Raw genomic sequence first — 27,025 nt, 5'->3', positions numbered from 1 at the left:
ATGTGTCAGATCCACTTTCAGACATATGTGGTGCCAGAGCACTTGGTTTCCATGGCAGCGGGCAATGGCTTGGGCGCTGAACTTGTGTTTGGCTGTGGAGTTTTGAGTGCCTTGAGTGAGGAGCTCCACGTCAGTTTAGTGGGGATGCTCAACCTGCTTATTTCCATCCCACTGGGCTCAATGGGCATTGGACCGCAAGTGACCAAACAGGATTTCCTAGAACGCTGCTAGCACAGCTGATGGTATTTGAAGTTCATGAGGCAGGTGGAGTTGTTTTGGCACTGGAAGAGCTGTGCTGCTGCTTCGGACAGTTTCCATTCACCACCACACTACCTTCCCTAGGTGTCATATCCACTTTCAGACATATGTGGTGCCAGAGCACTTGGTTTCCTTGGCAGCGGGAAATGGCTTGGGCGCTGAACTTGTGTTTGGCTGTGGAGTTTTGATCGGCTTGAGTGAGGAGCTCCACGTCAGTTTAGTGTGGGTGCTCAACCTGCTTATTTCCATCCCACTGGGCTCAATGGGCATTGTACCGGAAGTGACCAAACAGGGATTTCCTAGAATCCTGCTAGCACAGCTGATGGTATGTGAAGTTCATGAGGCAGGTGGAGTTGTTTTGGCACTGGAAGAGCTGAGATGCTGCTTAGGGTAGTTGCCATTCACCACCGCCCTGAGTTCCCTAGGTGTCATATGCACTTTTAGACATATGTGGTGCCACAGCACTTGGTTTCCATAGCAGCGGGCAATTGCGTGGGCGCTGAACTTGTGTTAGGCTGTGGAGTTTTGAGCGGCTTGAGTGAGGAGCTCCATGTAAGTTGAGTGTGGGTGCTCACCCTGGTTGATTCCATCATACTGTGCTCAACGGGCATAGGACCGGAAATGACCAAAAGGATTTCCTAGAACGCAGCTATCACAGCTGATGGTATGTGAAGTTCATGAGGCAGGTGGAGTTGTTTTGGCACTGGATGAGCTGTGCTGCTGCTTCGGACAGTTGCCATTCACCACCGCCCTGAGTTCCCTAGGTGTCATATCCACTCTCAGACATATGTAGTGCCAGAGTACTTGGTTTCCATGGCATCGGGAAATGGCTTGTGTGCTGAACATGTGTTTGGCTGTGGAGTTTGAATGCTTTGAGTGAGGAGCTCCATGTTAGTTTAGTGTGGTTGCTCACCCTGCTTGATTCCATCACACGGGGCTCAATGGGCATTAGACCAGAAGTGACACAATAGGGTTTCCTAGATAGCTGCTAGCACAGCTGATGGTATGTGAAGTTCATGAGGCAGGTGGAGTTGTTTTGGCACTGGATGAGCTGTGCTGCTGCTTCGGGCCGTTGCCATTGACCACCGGCCTGAGTTCCCTAGGTGTCATATCCACTTTCAGACATATGTGGTGCCAGAGCACTTGGTTTCCATTGCAGAGGGAAATGTCTTGGGCGCTGAACTTGTGTTTGGCTGTGGAGTTTTGAGCTCCTTGAGTGAGGAGCTCCATGTTAGTTTAGTGTGGGTGCTCAACCTGCTTGATTCCATCACACTGGGCTCAATGGGCATTGGACCGTAAGTGACCCAACAGGGTTCCCTAGAACGCTGCTAGCACAGCTGATAGCATGTTAAGTTCATGAGGCAGGTGGAGTTGTTTTGGCACTGGAAGAGCTGTGCTGTTGCTTCGGGCAGTTGCCATTGACCATCGCCCTGAGTTCCCTAGGTGTCATATCCACTTTCAGACATATGTGGTGCCAGAGCACTTGGTTTCCATGGCAGCGGGCAATGGCTTGGGTGTCCTGTCCAGCAGGACAGTCAACGGGGTCGCAGCCACCTAGGAGAGAATGAAGGGACAATAGGCACAAAGAATGGACAGCAAGACAGTAGGTCTGATCAAGCTGTCAGTTTATTGATTTCAACTGAGGGTTTTTATATTCTTCAGTAACTAAGGCTCAGGGAAAGAGAAGCTGGGACGCAAGCCATGGTCTCAAGACCGATTGTTCTTGAGCAGCCACCATATCAACAATAGTAACCAACATATCGACAATAGCATAGGTAATTAGTAACAAGATGTTGGTAAGTACAGCATCAATCACATTCTGAAACAGTTGCTAGGAACAATTGAAGCTAAGCGTGTGATTAGTTTCATAACTTCTTTCCCAAGCATCTAGCCAACCGGGGGTTTCCACTGTCCCATAGGTCTATATTCAAAATGGCTTCAGTGTGGCTATAGTGCACTGCTCCTGACATCTCCCCCTTTTTTCTATATTTCAATGAAAGCGGTGAAAAGAGAAAGGTTTGTGAAGCAAGATAAGCGCTGCCTGTCTTAGGTTCATTCTGAGGGACCCTCAGCTCTTACCTGTCTCTGGGCAGCCCTGCCAGTCATCCAGGGCTCCCTGTCTTAGGTTGGCGGGGTATCAGAAAGGTGCCCGTCATTGGCTAAGCACTTATCCGGCAAAGGCTGTGCCCCATTATATTAGACAAGCCTCTTTGAAGACTGGAGCCGCATGGCATGATGTGGGGGGTTATCACTTGGAGAGTCTCGTCAGATGTTATCTGTCTCTGATCACCTATTAACACATCATGCTCAGCCAAACTTGAGTGCTAGGATTTTCCAGAACCAGTGCCATCATGGCTTGTGCAATGACAACTTGCTCCCAGGCCTGCTGTTTGTGCATGCAGTACAGGAACAGCATGGCAACTACTAGTGCAGCAACCATCGAGGTTTCTAAGGCCATCATCCTGCTCCGTTCCTTGAACATGCAGGCTGCCAATTTAATGCCATTTAGAATTACTTCTCCTGACATGAGTGAAACTCGGGTCTCATTTACTTTAATTATACTGGTGGCTAACTGACTGGTGAAATTTAGGAAGGCACTAGAACATTGTCCCGGAGGTATTGATTGATTTTTATCACTCTGGCCGAAATATTGTGGACTTTTACTGGGGTGACACATATATGATGGTATATTGGGGAGTAGCTGACTGGTGAAATTCAAAAAGACATACTTAACAATGTACAAGTATTGTTGAAACTACTAACATTCAAGAATCTTATAACAATAACATTGTTACATGTACACAAGACAATTTTACCAGGAACCGGAGACCCTAACTGCCCATTATCCCATCTAGCTCCTACATTTCCAAACAGAGAAATGGACCCCAGCTGCTTTTAGGGAAAAGGGACGCCGTCATCTGTTCTTAACTACTTCCTGCTGAGAGGGGGGCGCCGTTGGGTAACAGCAGCTGTAGGGGATCCATCTAGTGGTTCCTGATAGAAGGCAGAAGTCATTAGGTGTTCGATGTACATTCTGGCACTTGAAAGGTTTCTCTTTCTTGAAGTCTAAATAACAAGACATAACATAGTTAACTCTCCCAGCCTATCAGGTTGTGAGTTTGGTTAGCAGTTTGAATACTTGAGCTTCAGAACTTAGATGTAAAAGAATTGTTAGCTTTCAATCTTTGTCAGAGTAAACTTTAATTTAAGACTGTGGACTAGATTTACACCTGTCTAAATTAACTCCTTTAAGTCTCAAATTTTGGAACATATTCAATAAGCTCAATGGAATACATGAAACTTCTTTTAGCTGCATAAAATTGCTAACCTAGATCAATCAGAAGGCACAGTAACAATGCAAGGATTAGCATACAGCATCAGGCTATAAGACCATCACAGGACAGGTAAATGCAAACTGACTTCTTAGAGCAAAAGAGTTAAATATTCAGACCTAACCAAAACTGAGATGATAAATCTTTATACTAAAATAGAGCAAGATGTACTATTACTTTTACTATAACTTTAAATATATGGTCCTGCATGGGAAGTCAGTGTACACAGTGACTCTAGTGGATTTAACAAATTAGCATTCTTATGTGTGACGCCAGTGATCACCTGAGGCTCTAGACACGCAATGTTTAGGTTGTGGAAGCCTCTTGAATCAACAACAACCCCATCAGACCTGGCAACACACAAAGTGGAAGTTCTCTCCTCCATTGAGAGAAGAGCACAACCATCCTCGGTGGTTGCTTCTTTGCACTGGGGCGTGGACCACTGAGCTCCTTCACGGAGGGACACTCTTAGTAGCAGTGTCCTGGCATTCCACACCTGATATGCTTGCTCTCTTGCTGGCTCTCCTGTCAGATCAGAATGCCTTTTGGGTTGATTCTGAGGCCACTGAGTGCTTCTTAAAATTGACAGTCTATGAGTCTGCTGTAAGAGCTGTTTCCCATGTTGGAGCATTTTAACATTCTCTGACATCTGAGTTATCATTAATATACTCATATATTTTCCATCTAGCTTATGAGGATTTGGGCTCCCATGGCCAATCTTGAAACTGTACGCTAGCAGTAAGTCCATTTAAAATCATGCAGAACTATTGAGCTGAACAGATCTTGTAGGTCCTGAGAAAACAGTAACAGACATGACTCTCTAAGAGCCTAATTATGCATCTATACATATTTTTTAAAAAGGATTTAGCTTAGCAATTTTCATTCATAAACATGCACATGCATATCAGATAACACACATAAAACAAAACAGCTTTTGTAACAGCTAGTTGAGAATTCTGTTAAGTATATTCAAGTTACCAATTGTTTAGAGTTATATTTTGCTCTTAGTAATCTGAATAAACCAAAACTATAGTTTACAATTAAACTTTAGCTTTAATGAATACAATAGGCTTGCTGGAATCCTAGAAAATAAAATATCTATGTTTAGCATTGTGATACCACCTGTAGAATTTTACAAACTCTTGTACTTTTTAGACTTAGCCATCCTGGCTTCCCACTGGCAAGGTTTCCCAATGTCTTTTCTGCAATCCCCTCTCACCCCCAATTTAATTTTTTTTTTTTTAGATTTAATTAATTATTTGTCTCACAATTAACTTCATTAGCAGAAAGATACAACCTTTGAAACACATTCTTCTGAGTTTGAGACTGTCAGGGGCCTATTTAGAAATTCCAGAACCAGAAGAGTTAAACCTATTAAATATGTCAAGAGTTCTTAAAATATCTGATCAAAGATTTCTCATTATAATATCCATTTATTTAGTCAGACTGATTCAAACAGCAATACATCAAAAAAAATTTTTTATCACTTATAAATGATCACCCAAACATTTTAAAGTAAATACATACCAAAAAATACTCTTAAACACAGTTCTTTTAAATCATGAGAATTTAACAAAGACAATATACAGAACACAAGGGATTATCTAACTGAAAGGCAAAATGTATATTTTTTCCTTAGTCAGTCACCAAAAGGGAGATATAACCTTAAACATGGGAATTAGTGCATAAAATCATCTCTTAACTGTTTAAGAACTGTAACAAACTCAAAGGTTGGAACAAGAATAGAGCTTACTGAAGCTGGATAGACAATTGACAAAGCTACCCATTAAACAGAGACTACCTAAAGTTCAATGTTTCAGTTTTTTTTTTCAATGCTTCAATTTCTTAACAGCTTTCAAAATTGGAGATATTTTTATTTTTAGGTATTTATTAGCATTGCTATTTATACACACTTCAAAAACTTTTTTTGAATACAGATATCAATTCTAACATCAGCATGTATTAGGTATTAATGTTAAAGACTTACACAATGTTGTAATAGTATCTTTAAAATTATAGCCAATTATATGTAAAGCTTACAAGATTCATTCCTCAACTTTTCTTAAGACATTTTCTTAATAAAAGGATACCAACTTTTAAATACAATGGCTTTAAGCAATTTTCAATCATTTCTCCTAATTCATGGAAACATATTTTAGCACAAATCCTCCTCAAAACTGGGAAAGAGAAGTTTTTTCAGTCTTCTTCTAGCTGATTTGGAAATTTTTCCCTTTTAAAATGAAGGCAGATAAGAATCACCACAACAGGGACAAAGTCAAAGTCCCAAATTTTTCAAAAGGCAGACTCCAAGCATGTCCCTTCCTTGTTTTATGGCTGATGGGCCTGGAGCTTCCCCTAAGCTTCTGTTTTATTGAAGTCAAGAGAGCTGAAAAAACTTAAATTTAGCTGTTGTCTTGAGAGACTACCTTGGAATTTACTGAAGTTAGTTAACAGGTTTGGTTATCAATAAGATGAAAATTACTTTAAAGAAGACGTTAAAACACTGTTTTTCACAAAGAATCAGACTTCAACTCCATTGTTTTAAAGGCAAACATTCAGAAAATATACACATTATGACCCATTTTACTATACATCTTTAAAGAATTCGTTGTTCTCCTGCAAGGCAAAATTTCACATATTTTTTTGTAAGTAAGAACACAAGTAATTTACAATCTGGATCGATTTCATGAGTAGGAAACATTTTGACCAATGAACATAAATGCTCTTCTATTTTAATAGCATATATGATGCAATAAATTTAGCATAATTTTGTAATATTGTGAGATTATAATCCAAATTATTTTAAATGACAAGTACATTATTTAAATTTTGTCTCAATCTTTGAGAGTTCCAGGGATCCTACTAGAACTCTCAAAGTCATGAGACTTGGTTTAGAACTCTGAAGAATTTAGAGGTCTAAATGAGTTAAACAAAAAGTACCTTTAACTGAACATGTTGAATACTGTTAGACCTAATCAATGCCAGGACAGCACTGTAAGCTAAAGACCAAACAGCAAGAAAATGACACACAAATTTTTTTTCAGTGGAGGTGGGGAGTCCGGTCTGGCCAGGTCCTGTTAAATTTGTTAGACCTCTCTAAAATTATTTACCAGGAGAGAGAAAAAGGGTTAGTCATGGTCCGTCCCATCTCGTCTGTCAGTCAGTCACACACGCACCCAATTCAGAACAAGAACAACAACTTAACAATTCAAGACAAAGACACAACTGGAGAAAGAATATTAAAACAAAATTTAGTTTTGTCCGGACAAAAATAATAGAACACCAAGAATATTGACAAAACAAACATAAGCACAAACGCCAAACATGTCGGAACAGAGACATATAACTCTCAAACCTGTTGCAACTTCCAGACTCTTCTTCAAAATACTTTAACCTGGAGATTTTTTATAAAACAAGCACACATAGGTTCATCTCATGCTTTAAGTTAATTTAACAGTGGATTTGGAACACTCTTTATCAGATTACTTTTGTTACGTCAAGTTACAGAACATATTTTTCTTTTCTTTTTCTTTTTCTTTTCTTTTCTTTTTCTTTTTCTTTTTTTCTTTTTTTTTTTTTTAATAAACCTTAAGTGGCTTATCTCACCCTGTCTCTCTCAGCTAAGGGGTTGGGTAAAGAAGTGGGAGATGCATGCCTGAAAAGGACTCAATAAGGTCAAAGGTAAAAGGTGTCTGAGTGCCATAATCTTTCACTGCTTGCTTAATATTTTTTAGATCTTTAAACTGCAGTGGTTGATGTTCGTGGCGTGGTGTCCACCACCTCGTGCAGGGGTCTGAATAACAGGGCAGCATATTACACTCTTCTTGGGGAGATCTGAAGCTTCACTCTTATGGGGTTCTATTATAGGCTCCTCTTGTAGTAATGAGGCAGGGGCTGAAGGAGCTGCTGCTTCTGAAGCATAAGGTGGAGGTGGGTGAGAGGCGTCGTGAATGACTATTAATCTGAGAGCATATAGTTTCTGTGGCAGATTGCTCAAGGGGCTTGGCACTGGACTCTGCCTCCATATCTATAATGACAGAAGATGGTCGAGAACCGGGGGAAGGTGAGGGGACAGGTGTGGACAGCCGAGAGTGACTTTTTTTTTTTTTTTTTTAAGAGATCGTTCTCCCTCAAAAGCCAAATCCTGTAAATCTGGATGTTGAGACTTAATCTTTAAAATATCATAAATCAAAGTCCAATAATTAAAAGCAGTAACAGGAATTTTCTCAGATCCAAAAACCTCATAATAATCTTTAAAACAATCACCTACTCTACACCAAGTTTTCTCATCAATAGAACCATCCTGGGGATGCCAGGAACAAATCGGACCAACAAAATCCAAAAAGGTTTTGAGGTCTTTCTTTTTCACCCTAATTCCTCGTGTCTTGAATGAATCTATAAGACCTTGCAAGAATAGGTCATGTTATGATAATGCTTGTCCCATCTTACCTTGGCTCCGTAAGATTTGCGCCGTGAATATTTCCCACGAGCTCGACTTCCGGCGGGTCAACCGTGAAACTGCTCAACCGGTGTTCCTTTCGACACCACGAGAGGCCTCTCCATGAATGATGGCACGGCGTTCTCTCTGTCGGTGGTCTGCACACATCCATGTTGGGCGCCAATTTGTCCTGTCCAGCAGGACAGTCAACGGGGTCACAGCCACCTAGGAGAGAATGAAGGGACAAGAGACACAAAGAATGGACAGCAAGACAGTAGGTCTGATCAAGCTGTCAGTTTATTGATTTCAACTGAGGGTTTTTATATTCTTCAGTAACTAAGGCTCAGGGAAAGAGAAGCTGGGACGCAAGCCATGGTCTCAAGACCGATTGTTCTTGAGCAGCCACCATATCAACAATAGTAACCAACATATCGACAATAGCATAGGTAATCAGTAACAAGATGTTGGTAAGTACAGCATCAATCACATTCTGAAACAGTTGCTAGGAACAATTGAAGCTAAGCGTGTGATTAGTTTCATAACTTCTTTCCCAAGCATCTAGCCAACCGGGGGTTTCCACTGTCCCATAGGTCTATATTCAAAATGGCTTCAGTGTGGCTATAGTGCACGGCTCCTGACACTTGGGCACTGAACTTGTGTTTGGCTGTGGAGTTTTGAGCGCCTTGAGTGAGGAGCTCCATGTCAATTTAGTGTGGGTGCTCAACCTGCTTGATTCCATCCCACTGGGCTCAATGGGCATTGGACCGGAAGTGACCAAACAAGATTTCCTAGAACGCTGCTAGCACAGCTGATGGCATGTGTAGTTCATGAGGCAGGTGGAGTTGTTTTGGCTCTGGAAGAGCTGTGCTGCTGCTTTGGGCAGTTGCCATTCACCACCGCCCTGAGTTCCCTAGGTGTCATATCCACTTTCAGACATATGTGGTGCCAAAGCACTTGGTTTCCATGGCAGCGGGAAATGGCTTGGGCGCTGAACTTGTGCTTGGCTGTGGAGTTTTGAGCGGCTTCACTGAGGAGCTCCATGTTAGTTTAGTGTGGGTGCTCAACCTGCTTGATTCCATCACACTGAGCTCAATGAGCATAGGACCGGAAGTGACCCAACAGGATTTCATAGAATGCTGCTAGCACAGCTGATGGTATGTGAAGTTCATGAGGCAGGTGGAGTTGTTTTGGCACTGGAAGAGCTGTGCTGCTGCTTCGGGCAGTTGCCATTCACCACCGCCCTGAGTTCCCTAGGTGTCATATCCACTTTTAGACATATGTGGTGCCAGAGCACTTGGTTTCCATGGCAGCGGGCAATGGCTTGGGCGCTGAACTTTTGTTTGGCTGTGGAGTTTTGAGCGGCTTGAGTGAGGAGCTCGATGTTAGTTTAGTGTGGGTGCTCACCCTGGTTGATTCCATCACACTGGGCTCAATGGGCATAGAACCGGAAGTGACCAAACTGGGTTTCCTAGAACGCAGCTAGCACAGCTGATGGTATGTGAAGTTCATGAGGCAGGTGGAGTTGTTTTGGCACTGGAAGAGCTGTGCTGTTGCTTCGGGCAGTTGCCATTGACCACCGCCCTGAGTTCCCTAGGTGTCATATCCACTTTCAGACATATGTGGTGCCAGAGCACTTGGTTTCCATGGCAGAGGGAAATGGCTTGTATGCTGAATTTGTGTTTGGTTGTGGAGTTTTGAGTGCCTTGAGTGAGGAGCTCCACGTCAGTTTAGTGTGGGTGCTGAACCTGCTTGATTCCATCACACTGTGCTCAATGGGCATTGGACCGGAAATGACCAAACAGGGTTTCCTAGATAGCTGCTAGCACAGCTGATAATATTTAAAGTTCATGAGGCAGGTGGAGTTGCTTTGGCACTGGAAGAGCTGTGCTGCTGCTTCGGGCAGTTGCCATTCACCACCGGCCTGAGTTCCCTAGGTGTCATATACACTTTCAGACATATGTGGTGCCAGAGCACTTGGTTTCCATGGCAGCGGGAAATGGCTTGTGTGCTGAATTTGTGTTTGGCTGCGGAGTTTTGAGCGGCTTGAGTGAGGAGCTCCATGTTAGTTTAGTGTGGGTGCTCACCCTGCTTGATTCCATCACACTGGGTTCAAAGGGCATTTTACTAGAGATGACCCAACAGGGTTTCCTAGAACGCTGCTAGCACAGCTGATGGTATGTGAAGTTCATGAGGCAGGTAGAGTTGTTTTGGCACTGGAAGAGCTGTGCTGCTGCTTCGGGCAGTTGCCATTGACCACCGCCCTGATTTCCCTAGGTGTCATATCCACTTTCAGACATATGTGGTGCCAAAGCACTTGGTTTCCATGGCAGCGGGAAATGGCTTGTGCACTGAACTTGTGTTTGGCTGTGAAGTTTTGAGCGGCTTGAGTGAGGAGCTCCACGTCAGTTTAGTGGGGATGCTCAACCTGCTTGATTCCATCACACTGAGCTCAATGGGCGTTGGACAGGAAGTGACCAAACAGGGTTTCATAGATTTCTGCTAGCCCAGCTGATGGTATGTGAAGTTCATGAGGCAGGTGGAGTTGTTTTGGCACTGGAAGAGCTGTGCTGTTGCTTCGGGCAGTTGCCATTGACCACCGCCCTGATTTCCCTAGTTGTCATATCCACTTTCAGACATATGTGGTGCCAAGCACTTGATTTCCATTTCAGCGGGAAATGGCTTGGGCGCTGAACTTGTGTTTGGCTGTGGAGTTTTGAGCGGCTTGACTGAGGAGCTGCATGTTAGTTTAGTGTGGGTGCTCACCCTGGTTGATTCCATCACACTGGGACCAATGGGCATAGGACCGGAAGTGACCAAACAGGGTTTCCTAGAACGCTGCTAGCACAGCTGATGGTATGTGAAGTTCATGAGGCAGGTGGAGTTGTTTTGGCACTGGAAGAGCTGTGCTGCTGCTTCGGGCAGTTGCCATTGACCACCGCCCTGAGTTCTGAGTTCAATAAGTGTCATACCCACTTTCAGACATATGTGGTGCCAGAGCACTTGGTTTCCATGGCAACGAGAAATGTCTTGGGCGCTGAACTTGTGTTTGGCTGTGGAGTTTTGAGCGGCTTGAGTGAGGAGCTCCAGGTTAGTTCAGTGTGGGTGCTCAACCTGCTTGATTCCATCACGCTGGGTTCAATGTGCATCGGACCGGAAGTGACCAAACAGGGTTTCCTAGAACGCTGCTAGCACAGCTGATGGTATGTGAAGTTCATGAGGCAGGTGGAGTTGTTTTGGCCGTGGAAGAGCTGTGCTGCTGCTTTGGGCAGTTGCCATTGACCACCGCCCTGAGTTCCCTAGGTGTCATATACACTTTCAGACATATGTGGTGCCAAAGCACTTGGTTCCCATGGCAGCGGGAAATGGCTTGGGCGTTGAACTTGTGTTTGGCTGTGGAGTTTTGAGCGGCTTGAGTGAGGAGCTCCATGTTAGTTGAGTGTGGCTGCTCACCCTGCTAGATTGCATCACACTGGGCTCAATGGGCATTGGACTAGAGATGACCCAACAGGGTTTCCTAGAACGCTGCTAGCACAGCTGATGGTATGTGAAGTTCATGAGGCAGGTGGAGTTGTTTTGGCACTGGAAGAGCTGTGCTGCTGCTTCGGACAGTTGCCATTCACCACCGCACTACGTTCCATAGGTGTCATATCCACTTTCAGACATATGTCTTGCCAGAGCACTTGGTTTCCATGGCAGCAGGAAATGGCTTGTGCACTGAACTTGTGTTTGGCTGTGGAGTTTTGAGGGGCTTGAGTGAGGAGCTCCATGTTAGTTGAGTGTGGGTGCTCAACCTGCTTGATTCCATCACACTTAGCTCAATGGGCGTTGGACAGGGAGTGACCAAACAGGGTTTCATAGATTTCTGCTAGCTCAGCTGATGGTATGTGAAGTTCATGAGGCAGGTGGAGTTGTTTTGGCCCTGGAAGAGCTGTGCTGCTGCTTCGGGCAGTTGCCATTCACCACCACACTACGTTCCCTAGGTGTCATATCCACTTTCAGACATATGTGGTGCCAGAGCACTTGGTTTCCATGGCAGCGGGAAATGTCTTGGGCGCTGAACTTGTGTTTGTCTGTGGAGTTTTGAGCGGCTTGAGTGAGGAGCTCCATGTTAGTTTAGTGTGGGTGCTCACCCTGCTTGATTCCATCCCACTGGGCTCAATGGGCATTGGACCGGAAGTGACCAAACAGGGTTTCCTAGACAGCTGCTAGCACAGCTGATGGTATGTGAAGTTCATGAGGCAGGTGGAGTTGTTTTGCACTGGAAGAGCTGTGCTGCTGCTTCGGGCAGTTGCCATTGACTACCGGCCTGAGTTCCCTATGTGTCAGATCCACTTTCAGACATATGTGGTGCCAGAGCACTTGGTTTCCATGGCAGCAGGCAATGGCTTGGGCGCTGAACTTGTGTTTGGCTGTGGAGTTTTGAGTGCCTTGAGTGAGGAGCTCCACGTCAGTTTAGTGGGGATGCTCAACCTGCTTATTTCCATCCCACTGGGCTCAATGGGCATTGGACCGCAAGTGACCAAACAGGATTTCCTAGAACGCTGCTAGCACAGCTGATGGTATGTGAAGTTCATGAGGCAGGTGGAGTTGTTTTGGCACTGGAAGAGCTGTGCTGCTGCTTCGGACAGTTTCCATTCACCACCACACTACCTTCCCTAGGTGTCATATCCACTTTCAGACATATGTGGTGCCAGAGCACTTGGTTTCCTTGGCAGCGGGAAATGGCTTGGGCGCTGAACTTGTGTTTGGCTGTGGAGTTTTGAGCGGCTTCACTGAGGAGCTCCACGTCAGTTTAGTGTGGGTGCTCAACCTGCTTATTTCCATCCCACTGGGCTCAATGGGCATTGTACCGGAAGTGACCAAACAGGGATTTCCTAGAATCCTGCTAGCACAGCTGATGGTATGTGAAGTTCATGAGGCAGGTGGAGTTGTTTTGGCACTGGAAGAGCTGAGATGCTGCTTAGGGTAGTTGCCATTCACCACCGCCCTGAGTTCCCTAGGTGTCATATGCACTTTTAGACATATGTGGTGCCACAGCACTTGGTTTCCATAGCAGCGGGCAATTGCGTGGGCGCTGAACTTGTGTTAGGCTGTGGAGTTTTGAGCGGCTTGAGTGAGGAGCTCCATGTAAGTTGAGTGTGGGTGCTCACCCTGGTTGATTCCATCACACTGTGCTCAACGGGCATAGGACCGGAAATGACCAAAAGGATTTCCTAGAACGCAGCTATCACAGCTGATGGTATGTGAAGTTCATGAGGCAGGTGGAGTTGTTTTGGCACTGGATGAGCTGTGCTGCTGCTTCGGACAGTTGCCATTCACCACCGCCCTGAGTTCCCTAGGTGTCATATCCACTTTCAGACATATGTAGTGCCAGAGTACTTGGTTTCCATGGCATCGGGAAATGGCTTGTGTGCTGAACATGTGTTTGGCTGTGGAGTTTGAATGCTTTGAGTGAGGAGCTCCATGTTAGTTTAGTGTGGTTGCTCACCCTGCTTGATTCCATCACACGGGGCTCAATGGGCATTAGACCAGAAGTGACACAATAGGGTTTCCTAGATAGCTGCTAGCACAGCTGATGGTATGTGAAGTCCATGAGGCAGGTGGAGTTGTTTTGGCCCTGGAAGAGCTGTGCTGCTGCTTCGGGCCGTTGCCATTGACCACCGGCCTGAGTTCCCTAGGTGTCATATCCACTTTCAGACATATGTGGTGCCAGAGCACTTGGTTTCCATTGCAGAGGGAAATGTCTTGGGCGCTGAACTTGTGTTTGGCTGTGGAGTTTTGAGCTCCTTGAGTGAGGAGCTCCATGTTAGTTTAGTGTGGGTGCTCAACCTGCTTGATTCCATCACACTGGGCTCAATGGGCATTGGACCGTAAGTGACCCAACAGGGTTCCCTAGAACGCTGCTAGCACAGCTGATAGCATGTTAAGTTCATGAGGCAGGTGGAGTTGTTTTGGCACTGGATGAGCTGTGCTGTTGCTTCGGGCAGTTGCCATTGACCATCGCCCTGAGTTCCCTAGGTGTCATATCCACTTTCAGACATATGTGGTGCCAGAGCACTTGGTTTCCATGGCAGCGGGCAATGGCTTGGGTGTCCTGTCCAGCAGGACAGTCAACGGGGTCGCAGCCACCTAGGAGAGAATGAAGGGACAATAGGCACAAAGAATGGACAGCAAGACAGTAGGTCTGATCAAGCTGTCAGTTTATTGATTTCAACTGAGGGTTTTTATATTCTTCAGTAACTAAGGCTCAGGGAAAGAGAAGCTGGGACGCAAGCCATGGTCTCAAGACCGATTGTTCTTGAGCAGCCACCATATCAACAATAGTAACCAACATATCGACAATAGCATAGGTAATTAGTAACAAGATGTTGGTAAGTACAGCATCAATCACATTCTGAAACAGTTGCTAGGAACAATTGAAGCTAAGCGTGTGATTAGTTTCATAACTTCTTTCCCAAGCATCTAGCCAACCGGGGGTTTCCACTGTCCCATAGGTCTATATTCAAAATGGCTTCAGTGTGGCTATAGTGCACTGCTCCTGACATCTCCCCCTTTTTTCTATATATCAATGAAAGCGGTGAAAAGAGAAAGGTTTGTGAAGCAAGATAAGCGCTGCCTGTCTTAGGTTCATTCTGAGGGACCCTCAGCTCTTACCTGTCTCTGGGCAGCCCTGCCAGTCATCCAGGGCTCCCTGTCTTAGGTTGGCGGGGTATCAGAAAGGTGCCCGTCATTGGCTAAGCACTTATCCGGCAAAGGCTGTGCCCCATTATATTAGACAAGCCTCTTTGAAGACTGGAGCCGCATGGCATGATGTGGGGGGTTATCACTTGGAGAGTCTCGTCAGATGTTATCTGTCTCTGATCACCTATTAACACATCATGCTCAGCCAAACTTGAGTGCTAGGATTTTCCAGAACCAGTGCCATCATGGCTTGTGCAATGACAACTTGCTCCCAGGCCTGCTGTTTGTGCATGCAGTACAGGAACAGCATGGCAACTACTAGTGCAGCAACCATCGAGGTTTCTAAGGCCATCATCCTGCTCCGTTCCTTGAACATGCAGGCTGCCAATTTAATGCCATTTAGAATTACTTCTCCTGACATGAGTGAAACTCGGGTCTCATTTACTTTAATTATACTGGTGGCTAACTGACTGGTGAAATTTAGGAAGGCACTAGAACATTGTCCCGGAGGTATTGATTGATTTTTATCACTCTGGCCGAAATATTGTGGACTTTTACTGGGGTGACACATATATGATGGTATATTGGGGAGTAGCTGACTGGTGAAATTCAAAAAGACATACTTAACAATGTACAAGTATTGTTGAAACTACTAACATTCAAGAATCTTATAACAATAACATTGTTACATGTACACAAGACAATTTTACCAGGAACCGGAGACCCTAACTGCCCATTATCCCATCTAGCTCCTACATTTCCAAACAGAGAAATGGACCCCAGCTGCTTTTAGGGAAAAGGGACGCCGTCATCTGTTCTTAACTACTTCCTGCTGAGAGGGGGGCGCCGTTGGGTAACAGCAGCTGTAGGGGATCCATCTAGTGGTTCCTGATAGAAGGCAGAAGTCATTAGGTGTTCGATGTACATTCTGGCACTTGAAAGGTTTCTCTTTCTTGAAGTCTAAATAACAAGACATAACATAGTTAACTCTCCCAGCCTATCAGGTTGTGAGTTTGGTTAGCAGTTTGAATACTTGAGCTTCAGAACTTAGATGTAAAAGAATTGTTAGCTTTCAATCTTTGTCAGAGTAAACTTTAATTTAAGACTGTGGACTAGATTTACACCTGTCTAAATTAACTCCTTTAAGTCTCAAATTTTGGAACATATTCAATAAGCTCAATGGAATACATGAAACTTCTTTTAGCTGCATAAAATTGCTAACCTAGATCAATCAGAAGGCACAGTAACAATGCAAGGATTAGCATACAGCATCAGGCTATAAGACCATCACAGGACAGGTAAATGCAAACTGACTTCTTAGAGCAAAAGAGTTAAATATTCAGACCTAACCAAAACTGAGATGATAAATCTTTATACTAAAATAGAGCAAGATGTACTATTACTTTTACTATAACTTTAAATATATGGTCCTGCATGGGAAGTCAGTGTACACAGTGACTCTAGTGGATTTAACAAATTAGCATTCTTATGTGTGACGCCAGTGATCACCTGAGGCTCTAGACACGCAATGTTTAGGTTGTGGAAGCCTCTTGAATCAACAACAACCCCATCAGACCTGGCAACACACAAAGTGGAAGTTCTCTCCTCCATTGAGAGAAGAGCACAACCATCCTCGGTGGTTGCTTCTTTGCACTGGGGTGTGGACCACTGAGCTCCTTCACGGAGGGACACTCTTAGTAGCAGTGTCCTGGCATTCCACACCTGATATGCTTGCTCTCTTGCTGGCTCTCCTGTCAGATCAGAATGCCTTTTGGGTTGATTCTGAGGCCACTGAGTGCTTCTTAAAATTGACAGTCTATGAGTCTGCTGTAAGAGCTGTTTCCCATGTTGGAGCATTTTAACATTCTCTGACATCTGAGTTATCATTAATATACTCATATATTTTCCATCTAGCTTATGAGGATTTGGGCTCCCATGGCCAATCTTGAAACTGTACGCTAGCAGTAAGTCCATTTAAAATCATGCAGAACTATTGAGCTGAACAGATCTTGTAGGTCCTGAGAAAACAGTAACAGACATGACTCTCTAAGAGCCTAATTATGCATCTATACATAATTTTTAAAAAGGATTTAGCTTAGCAATTTTCATTCATAAACATGCACATGCATATCAGATAACACACATAAAACAAAACAGCTTTTGTAACAGCTAGTTGAGAATTCTGTTAAGTATATTCAAGTTACCAATTGTTTAGAGTTATATTTTGCTCTTAGTAATCTGAATAAACCAAAACTATAGTTTACAATTAAACTTTAGCTTTAATGAATACAATAGGCTTGCTGGAATCCTAGAAAATAAAATATCTATGTTTAGCATTGTGATACCACCTGTAGAATTTTACAAACTCTTGTACTTTTTAGACTTAGCCATCCTGGCTTCCCACTGGCAAGGTTTCCCAATGTCTTTTCTGCAATCCCCTCTCACCCCCAATTTAATTTTTTTTTTTTAGATTTAATTAATTATTTGTCTCACAATTAACTTCATTAGCAGAAAGATACAACCTTTGAAACACATTCTTCTGAGTTTGAGACTGTCAGGGGCCTATTTAGAAATTCCAGAACCAGAAGAGTTAAACCTATTAAATATGTCAAGAGTTCTTAAAATATCTGATCAAAGATTTCTCATTATAATATCCATTTATTTAGTCAGACTGATTCAAACAGCAATACATCAAAAAAAATTTTTTTATCACTTATAAATGATCACCCAAACATTTTAAAGTAAATACATACCAAAAAATACTCTTAAACACAGTTCTTTTAAATCATGAGAATTTAACAAAGACAATATACAGAGCACAAGGGATTATCTAACTGAAAGGCAAAATGTATATTTTTTCCTTAGTCAGTCACCAAAAGGGAGATATAACCTTAAACATGGGAATTAGTGCATAAAATCATCTCTTAACTGTTTAAGAACTGTAACAAACTCAAAGGTTGGAACAAGAATAGAGCTTACTGAAGCTGGATAGACAATTGACAAAGCTACCCATTAAACAGAGACTACCTAAAGTTCAATGTTTCAGTTTTTTTTTTCAATGCTTCAATTTCTTAACAGCTTTCAAAATTGGAGATATTTTTATTTTTAGGTATTTACTAGCATTGCTATTTATACACACTTCAAAAACTTTTTTTGAATACAGATATCAATTCTAACATCAGCATGTATTAGGTATTAATGTTAAAGACTTACACAATGTTGTAATAGTATCTTTAAAATTATAGCAAATTATATGTAAAGCTTACAAGATTCATTCCTCAACTTTTCTTAAGACATTTTCTTAATAAAAGGATACCAACTTTTAAATACAATGGCTTTAAGCAATTTTCAATCATTTCTCCTAATTCATGGAAACATATTTTAGCACAAATCCTCCTCAAAACTGGGAAAGAGAAGTTTTTTCAGTCTTCTTCTAGCTGATTTGGAAATTTTTCCCTTTTAAAATGAAGGCAGATAAGAATCACCACAACAGGGACAAAGTCAAAGTCCCAAATTTTTCAAAAGGCAGACTCCAAGCATGTCCCTTCCTTGTTTTATGGCTGATGGGCCTGGAGCTTCCCCTAAGCTTCTGTTTTATTGAAGTCAAGAGAGCTGAAAAAACTTAAATTTAGCTGTTGTCTTGAGAGACTACCTTGGAATTTACTGAAGTTAGTTAACAGGTTTGGTTATCAATAAGATGAAAATTACTTTAAAGAAGACGTTAAAACACTGTTTTTCACAAAGAATCAGACTTCAACTCCATTGTTTTAAAGGCAAACATTCAGAAAATATACACATTATGACCCATTTTACTATACATCTTTAAAGAATTCGTTGTTCTCCTGCAAGGCAAAATTTCACATATTTTTTTGTAAGTAAGAACACAAGTAATTTACAATCTGGATCGATTTCATGAGTAGGAAACATTTTGACCAATGAACATAAATGCTCTTCTATTTTAATAGCATATATGATGCAATAAATTTAGCATAATTTTGTAATATTGTGAGATTATAATCCAAATTATTTTAAATGACAAGTACATTATTTAAATTTTGTCTCAATCTTTGAGAGTTCCAGGGATCCTACTAGAACTCTCAAAGTCATGAGACTTGGTTTAGAACTCTGAAGAATTTAGAGGTCTAAATGAGTTAAACAAAAAGTACCTTTAACTGAACATGTTGAATACTGTTAGACCTAATCAATGCCAGGACAGCACTGTAAGCTAAAGACCAAACAGCAAGAAAATGACACACAAATTTTTTTTCAGTGGAGGTGGGGAGTCCGGTCTGGCCAGGTCCTGTTAAATTTGTTAGACCTCTCTAAAATTATTTACCAGGAGAGAGAAAAAGGGTTAGTCATGGTCCGTCCCATCTCGTCTGTCAGTCAGTCACACACGCACCCAATTCAGAACAAGAACAACAACTTAACAATTCAAGACAAAGACACAACTGGAGAAAGAATATTAAAACAAAATTTAGTTTTGTCCGGACAAAAATAATAGAACACCAAGAATATTGACAAAACAAACATAAGCACAAACGCCAAACATGTCGGAACAGAGACATATAACTCTCAAACCTGTTGCAACTTCCAGACTCTTCTTCAAAATACTTTAACCTGGAGATTTTTTATAAAACAAGCACACATAGGTTCATCTCATGCTTTAAGTTAATTTAACAGTGGATTTGGAACACTCTTTATCAGATTACTTTTGTTACGTCAAGTTACAGAACATATTTTTCTTTTCTTTTCTTTTTCTTTTTCTTTTCTTTTCTTTTTCTTTTTCTTTTTTTCTTTTTTTTTTTTTTTAATAAACCTTAAGTGGCTTATCTCACCCTGTCTCTCTCAGCTAAGGGGTTGGGTAAAGAAGTGGGAGATGCATGCCTGAAAAGGACTCAATAAGGGCAAAGGTAAAAGGTGTCTGAGTGCCATAATCTTTCACTGCTTGCTTAATATTTTTTAGATCTTTAAACTGCAGTGGTTGATGTTCGTGGCGTGGTGTCCACCACCTCGTGCAGGGGTCTGAATAACAGGGCAGCATATTACACTCTTCTTGGGGAGATCTGAAGCTTCACTCTTATGGGGTTCTATTATAGGCTCCTCTTGTAGTAATGAGGCAGGGGCTGAAGGAGCTGCTGCTTCTGAAGCATAAGGTGGAGGTGGGTGAGAGGCGTCGTGAATGACTATTAATCTGAGAACATATAGTTTCTGTGGCAGATTGCTCAAGGGGCTTGGCACTGGACTCTGCCTCCATATCTATAATGACAGAAGATGGTCGAGAACCGGGGGAAGGTGAGGGGACAGGTGTGGACAGCCGAGAGTGACTTTTTTTTTTTTTTTTAAGAGATCGTTCTCCCTCAAAAGCCAAATCCTGTAAATCTGGATGTTGAGACTTAATCTTTAAAATATCATAAATCAAAGTCCAATAATTAAAAGCAGTAACAGGAATTTTCTCAGATCCAAAAACCTCATAATAATCTTTAAAACAATCACCTACTCTACACCAAGTTTTCTCATCAATAGAACCATCCTGGGGATGCCAGGAACAAATCGGACCAACAAAATCCAAAAAGGTTTTGAGGTCTTTCTTTTTCACCCTAATTCCTCGTGTCTTGAATGAATCTATAAGACCTTGCAAGAATAGGTCATGTTATGATAATGCTTGTCCCATCTTACCTTGGCTCCGTAAGATTTGCGCCGTGAATATTTCCCACGAGCTCGACTTCCGGCGGGTCAACCGTGAAACTGCTCAACCGGTGTTCCTTTCGACACCACGAGAGGCCTCTCCATGAATGATGGCACGGCGTTCTCTCTGTCGGTGGTCTGCACACATCCATGTTGGGCGCCAATTTGTCCTGTCCAGCAGGACAGTCAACGGGGTCACAGCCACCTAGGAGAGAATGAAGGGACAAGAGACACAAAGAATGGACAGCAAGACAGTAGGTCTGATCAAGCTGTCAGTTTATTGATTTCAACTGAGGGTTTTTATATTCTTCAGTAACTAAGGCTCAGGGAAAGAGAAGCTGGGACGCAAGCCATGGTCTCAAGACCGATTGTTCTTGAGCAGCCACCATATCAACAATAGTAACCAACATATCGACAATAGCATAGGTAATCAGTAACAAGATGTTGGTAAGTACAGCATCAATCACATTCTGAAACAGTTGCTAGGAACAATTGAAGCTAAGCGTGTGATTAGTTTCATAACTTCTTTCCCAAGCATCTAGCCAACCGGGGGTTTCCACTGTCCCATAGGTCTATATTCAAAATGGCTTCAGTGTGGCTATAGTGCACGGCTCCTGACACTTGGGCACTGAACTTGTGTTTGGCTGTGGAGTTTTGAGCGCCTTGAGTGAGGAGCTCCATGTCAGTTTAGTGTGGGTGCTCAACCTGCTTGATTCCATCACACTGGGCTCAATGGGCATTGGACCGGAAGTGACCAAACAAGATTTCCTAGAACGCTGCTAGCACAGCTGATGGCATGTGTAGTTCATGAGGCAGGTGGAGTTGTTTTGGCTCTGGAAGAGCTGTGCTGCTGCTTTGGGCAGTTGCCATTCACCACCGGCCTGAGTTCCCTAGGTGTCATATCCACTTTCAGACATATGTGGTGCCAAAGCACTTGGTTTCCATGGCAGCGGGAAATGGCTTGGGCGCTGAACTTGTGCTTGGCTGTGGAGTTTTGAGCGGCTTCACTGAGGAGCTCCATGTTAGTTTAGTGTGGGTGCTCAACCTGCTTGATTCCATCACACTGAGCTCAATGAGCATAGGACCGGAAGTGACCCAACAGGATTTCATAGAATGCTGCTAGCACAGCTGATGGTATGTGAAGTTCATGAGGCAGGTGGAGTTGTTTTGGCACTGGAAGAGCTGTGCTGCTGCTTCGGGCAGTTGCCATTCACCACCGCCCTGAGTTCCCTAGGTGTCAGATCCACTTTTAGACATATGTGGTGCCAGAGCACTTGGTTTCCATGGCAGCGGGCAATGGCTTGGGCGCTGAACTTTTGTTTGGCTGTGGAGTTTTGAGCGGCTTGAGTGAGGAGCTCGATGTTAGTTTAGTGTGGGTGCTCAACCTGCTTGATTCCATCACACTGGGCTCAATGGGCATAGAACCGGAAGTGACCAAACAGGGTTTCCTAGAACGCAGCTAGCACAGCTGATGGTATGTGAAGTTCATGAGGCAGGTGGAGTTGTTTTGGCACTGGAAGAGCTGTGCTGTTGCTTCGGGCAGTTGCCATTGACCACCGCCCTGAGTTCCCTAGGTGTCATATCCACTTTCAGACATATGTGGTGCCAGAGCACTTGGTTTCCATGGCAGCGGGAAATGGCTTGTGTGCTGAATTTGTGTTTGGTTGTGGAGTTTTGAGCGCCTTGAGTGAGGAGCTAAACGTCAGTTTAGTGTGGGTGCTGAACCTGCTTGATTCCATCACACTGTGCTCAATGGGCATTGGACCGGAAATGACCAAACAGGGTTTCCTAGATAGCTGCTAGTACAGCTGATAATATTTAAAGTTCATGAGGCAGGTGGAGTTGCTTTGGCACTGGAAGAGCTGTGCTGCTGCTTCGGGCAGTTGCCATTGACCACCGGCCTGAGTTGCCTAGGTGTCATATCCACTTTCAGACATATGTGGTGCCAGAGCACTTGGTTTCCATGGCAGCGGGCAATGGCTTGTGTGCTGAATTTGTGTTTGGCTGTGGAGTTTTGAGCGGCTTGAGTGAGGAGCTCCATGTTAGTTTAGTGTGGGTGCTCACCCTGCTTGATTCCATCACACTGGGCTCAATGGGCATTGGACTACAGATGACCCAACAGGGTTTCCTAGAACGCTGCTAGCACAGCTGATGGTATGTGAAGTTCATGAGGCAGGTATAGTTGTTTTGGCACTGGAAGAGCTGTACTGCTGCTTCGGGCAGTTGCCATTGACTACGGCCCTGATTTGCCTAGGTGTCATATCCACTTTCAGACATATGTGGTGCCAAAGCACTTGGTTTCCATGGCAGCGGGAAATGGCTTGTGTGCTGAATTTGTGTTTGGTTGTGGAGTTTTGAGCGCCTTGAGTGAGGAGCTCCACGTCACTTTAGTGTGGGTGCTGAACCTGCTTGATTCCATCACACTGGGCTCAATGGGCATTGGACCGGAAATGACCAAACAGGGTTTCCTAGATAGCTGCTAGCACAGCTGATAATATTTAAAGTTCATGAGGCAGGTGGAGTTGCTTTGGCACTGGAAGAGCTGTGCTGCTGCTTCCCGCAGTTGCCATTGACCACCGGCCTGAGTTGCCTAGGTGTCATATCCACTTTCAGACATATGTGGTGCCAGAGCACTTGGTTTCCATGGCAGCGGGAAATGGCTTGTGTGCTGAATTTGTGTTTGGCTGTGGAGTTTTGAGCGGCTTGAGTGAGGAGCTCCATGTTAGTTTAGTGTGGGTGCTCACCCTGCTTGATTCCATCACACTGGGCTCAATGGGCATTGGACCGGAAGTGACCAAACAGGGTTTCCTAGAACGCTGCTAGCACAGCTGATGGTATGTGAAGTTCATGAGGCAGGTGGAGTTGTTTTGGCACTGGAAGAGCTGTGCTGCTGCTTCGGACAGTTGCCATTCACCACCACACTACGTTCCCTAGGTGTCATATCCACTTTCAGACATATGTGGTGCCAGAGCACTTGGTTTCCATGGCAGCGGGAAATGGCTTGTGCACTGAACTTGTGTTTGGCTGTGGAGTTTTGAGCGGCTTGAGTGAGGAGCTCCATGTTAGCTTAGTGTGGGTGCTCACCATGCTTGATTCCATCACACTGGGATCAATATGCATTAGACCGGAAGTGACCCAACAGGGTTTCCTAGAACGCTGCTAGCACAGCTGATGGTATGTGAAGTTCATGAGGCAGGTGGAGTTGTTTTGGCACTGGAAGAGCTGTGCTGCTGCTTCGGGCAGTTGACATTCACCACCGCCCTGATTTCCCTAGTTGTCATATCCACTTTCAGACATATGTGGTGCCAAACCACTTGATTTCCATGGCAGCGGGAAATGGCTTGGGCGCTGAACTTGTGTTTGGCTGTGGAGTTTTGAGCGGCTTCAGTGAGGAGCTGCATGTTAGTTTAGTGTGGGTGCTCACCCTGGTTGATTCCATCACACTGGGCTCAATGGGCATAGGACCCCTAAGTGACCAAACAGGGTTTCCTAGAACGCTGCTAGCACAGCTGATGGTATGTGAAGTTCATGAGGCAGGTGGAGTTGTTTTGGCACTGGAAGAGCTGTGCTGCTGCTTCGGACAGTTGCCATTGACCACCGCCCTGAGTTCTGAGTTCAATAGGTGTCATATCCACTTTCAGACATATGTGGTGCCAGAGCACTTGGTTTCCATGGCAACGAGAAATGGCTTGGGCGCTGAACTTGTGTTTGGCTGTGGAGTTTTGAGCGCCTTGAGTGAGGAGCTCCAGGTTAGTTGAGTGTGGGTGCTCACCCTGCTAGATTGCATCACACTGGGCTCAATGGGCATTGGACTAGAGATGACCCAACAGGGTTTCCTAGAACGCTGCTAGCACAGCTGATGGTATGTGAAGTTCATGAGGCAGGTGGAGTTGTTTTGGCACTGGAAGAGCTGTGCTGCTGCTTCGGACAGTTGCCATTCACCACCACACTATGTTCCCTAGGTGTCATATCCACTTTCAGACATATGTGGTGCCAGAGCACTTGGTTTCCATGGCAGCGGGAAATGGCTTGTGCACTGAACTTGTGTTTGGCTGTGGAGTTTTGAGGGGCTTGAGTGAGGAGCTCCATGTTAGTTGAGTGTGGGTGCTCAACCTGCTTGATTCCATCACACTGAGCTCAATGGGCGTGGGACAGGAAGAGACCAAACAGGGTTTCCTGGAACGCTGCTAGCTCAGCTGATGGTATGTGAAGTTCATGAGGCAGGTGGAGTTGTTTTGGCACTGGAAGAGCTGTGCTGCTGCTTCGGGCAGTTGCCATTCACCACCACACTACCTTCCCTAGGTGTCATATCCACTTTCAGACATATGTGGTGCCAGAGCACTTGGTTTCCATGGCAGCGGGAAATGGCTTTGGGAGCTGAACTTGTGTTTGGCTGTGGAGTTTTGAGGGGCTTGAGTGAGGAGCTCCATGTTAGTTGAGTGTGGGTGCTCACCCTGCTTGATTCCATCACACTGGGCTCAATGGGCATTGGACCGGAAGTGACCAAACAGGGTTTCCTAGACACCTGCTAGCACAGCTGATGGTATGTGAAGTTCATGAGGCAGGTGGAGTTGTTTTGGCACTGGAAGAGCTGTGCTGCTGCTTCGGGCAGTTGCCATTGACTACCGGCCTGAGTTCCCTATGTGTCATATCCACTTTCAGACATATGTGGTGCCAGAGTACTTGGTTTCCATGGCAGCGGGAAATGGCTTGGGCGCTGAACTTGTGTTTGGCTGTGGAGTTTTGAGCGGCTTGAGTGAGGAGCTCCACGTCAGTTTAGTGGGGATGCTCAACCTGCTTATTTCCATCCCACTGGGCTCAAAGGGCATTGGACCGGAAGTGACCAAACAGGATTTCCTAGAACGCTGCTGGCACAGCTGGTGGTATGTGAAGTTCATGAGGCAGGTGGAGTTGTTTTGGCACTGGAAGAGCTGTGCTGCTGCTTCGGACAGTTTCCATTCACCACCACACTACCTTCCCTAGGTGTCATATCCACTTTCAGACATATGTGGTGCCAAAGCACTTGGTTTCCATGGCAGCGGGAAATGGCTTGTGCACTGAACTTGTGTTTGGCTGTGGAGTTTTGAGCGGCTTGAGTGAGGAGCTCCATGTTAGTTGAGTGTGGGTGCTCAACCTGATTGATTCCATCACACTGAGCTCAATGGGCGTTGGACAGGAAGTGACCAAACAGGGTTGCATAGATTTCTGCTAGCCCAGCTGATGGTATGTGAAGTTCATGAGGCAGGTGGAGTTGTTTTGGCACTGGAAGAGCTGTGCTGCTGCTTCGGGCAGTTGCCATTGACCACCGCCCTGATTTCCCTAGGTGTCATATCCACTTTCAGACATATGTGGTGCCAAAGCACTTGATTTCCATGGCAGCGGGAAATGGCTTGGGCGTTGAACTTGTGTTTGGCTGTGGAGTTTTGAGCATCTTGAGTGAGGAGCTGCATGTTAGTTTAGTGTGGGTGCTCACCCTGGTTGATTCCATCACACTGGGACCAATGGGCATAGGACCGGAAGTGACCAAACAGGGTTTCCTAGAACGCTGCTAGCACAGCTGATGGTATGTTAAGTTCATGAGGCAGGTGGAGTTGTTTTGGCACTGGAAGAGCTGTGCTGCTGCTTCGGAGAGTTGCCATTCACCACCACACTACCTTCCCTAGGTGTCATATCCACTTTCAGACATATGTGGTGCCAGAGCACTTGGTTTCCATGGCAGAGGGAAATGTCTTGGGCGCTGAACTTGCGTTTGTCTGTGGAGTTTTGAGCGGCTTGAGTGAGGAGCTCCATGTTAGTTTAGTGTGGGTGCTCAACCTGCTTGATTCCATCACACTGGGCTCAATGGGCATTGGACCAGAAGTGACCCAACAGGGTTCCCTAGAACGCTGCTAGCACAGCTGATAGCATGTTAAGTTCATGAGGCAGGTGGAGTTGTTTTGGCACTGGAAGAGCTGTGCTGCTGCTTCGGAGAGTTGCCATTCACCACCACACTACCTTCCCTAGGTGTCATATCCACTTTCAGACATATGTGGTGCCAGAGCACTTGGTTTCCATGGCAGCGGGAAATGGCTTGGGCGCTGAACTTGTGTTTGGCTGTGGAGTTTTGAGCGGCTTGAGTGAGGAGCTCGATGTTAGTTTAGTGTGGGTGCTTACCATGGTTGTCTCCATCAAACTGGGCTCAATGGGCATAGAACCGGAAGTGACCCAACAGGATTTAATAGAACGCAGCTAGCACAGCTGATGGTATGTGAAGTTCATGAGGCAGGTGGAGTTGTTTTGGCACTGGAAGAGCTGTGGTGTTGCTTCGGGCAGTTGCCACAGAGCAATGCCCTGAGTTCCCTATGTGTCATATCCACTTTCAGACATATGTGGTGCCAGAGCACTTGGTTTCCATGGCAGCGGGAAATGGCTTGTGTGCTGAATTTGTGTTTGGTTGTGGAGTTTTGAGCGCCTTGAGTGAGGAGCTCCATGTCAGTTTAGTGTGGGTGGTCAACCTGCTTGATTCCATCACACTGGGCTCAATGGGCATTGGACCGGAAATGACCAAACAGGGTTTCCTAGATAGCTGCTAGCACAACTGATAATATTTAAAGTTCATGAGGCAGGTGGAGTTGCTTTGGCACTGGAA

Source organism: Ochotona princeps, chromosome 31 (assembly GCF_030435755.1).
Source record: "Ochotona princeps isolate mOchPri1 chromosome 31, mOchPri1.hap1, whole genome shotgun sequence".
NCBI classification, from domain to species: Eukaryota; Metazoa; Chordata; class Mammalia; order Lagomorpha; family Ochotonidae; genus Ochotona; species Ochotona princeps.
This window is presented reverse-complemented; position numbering follows the sequence as displayed.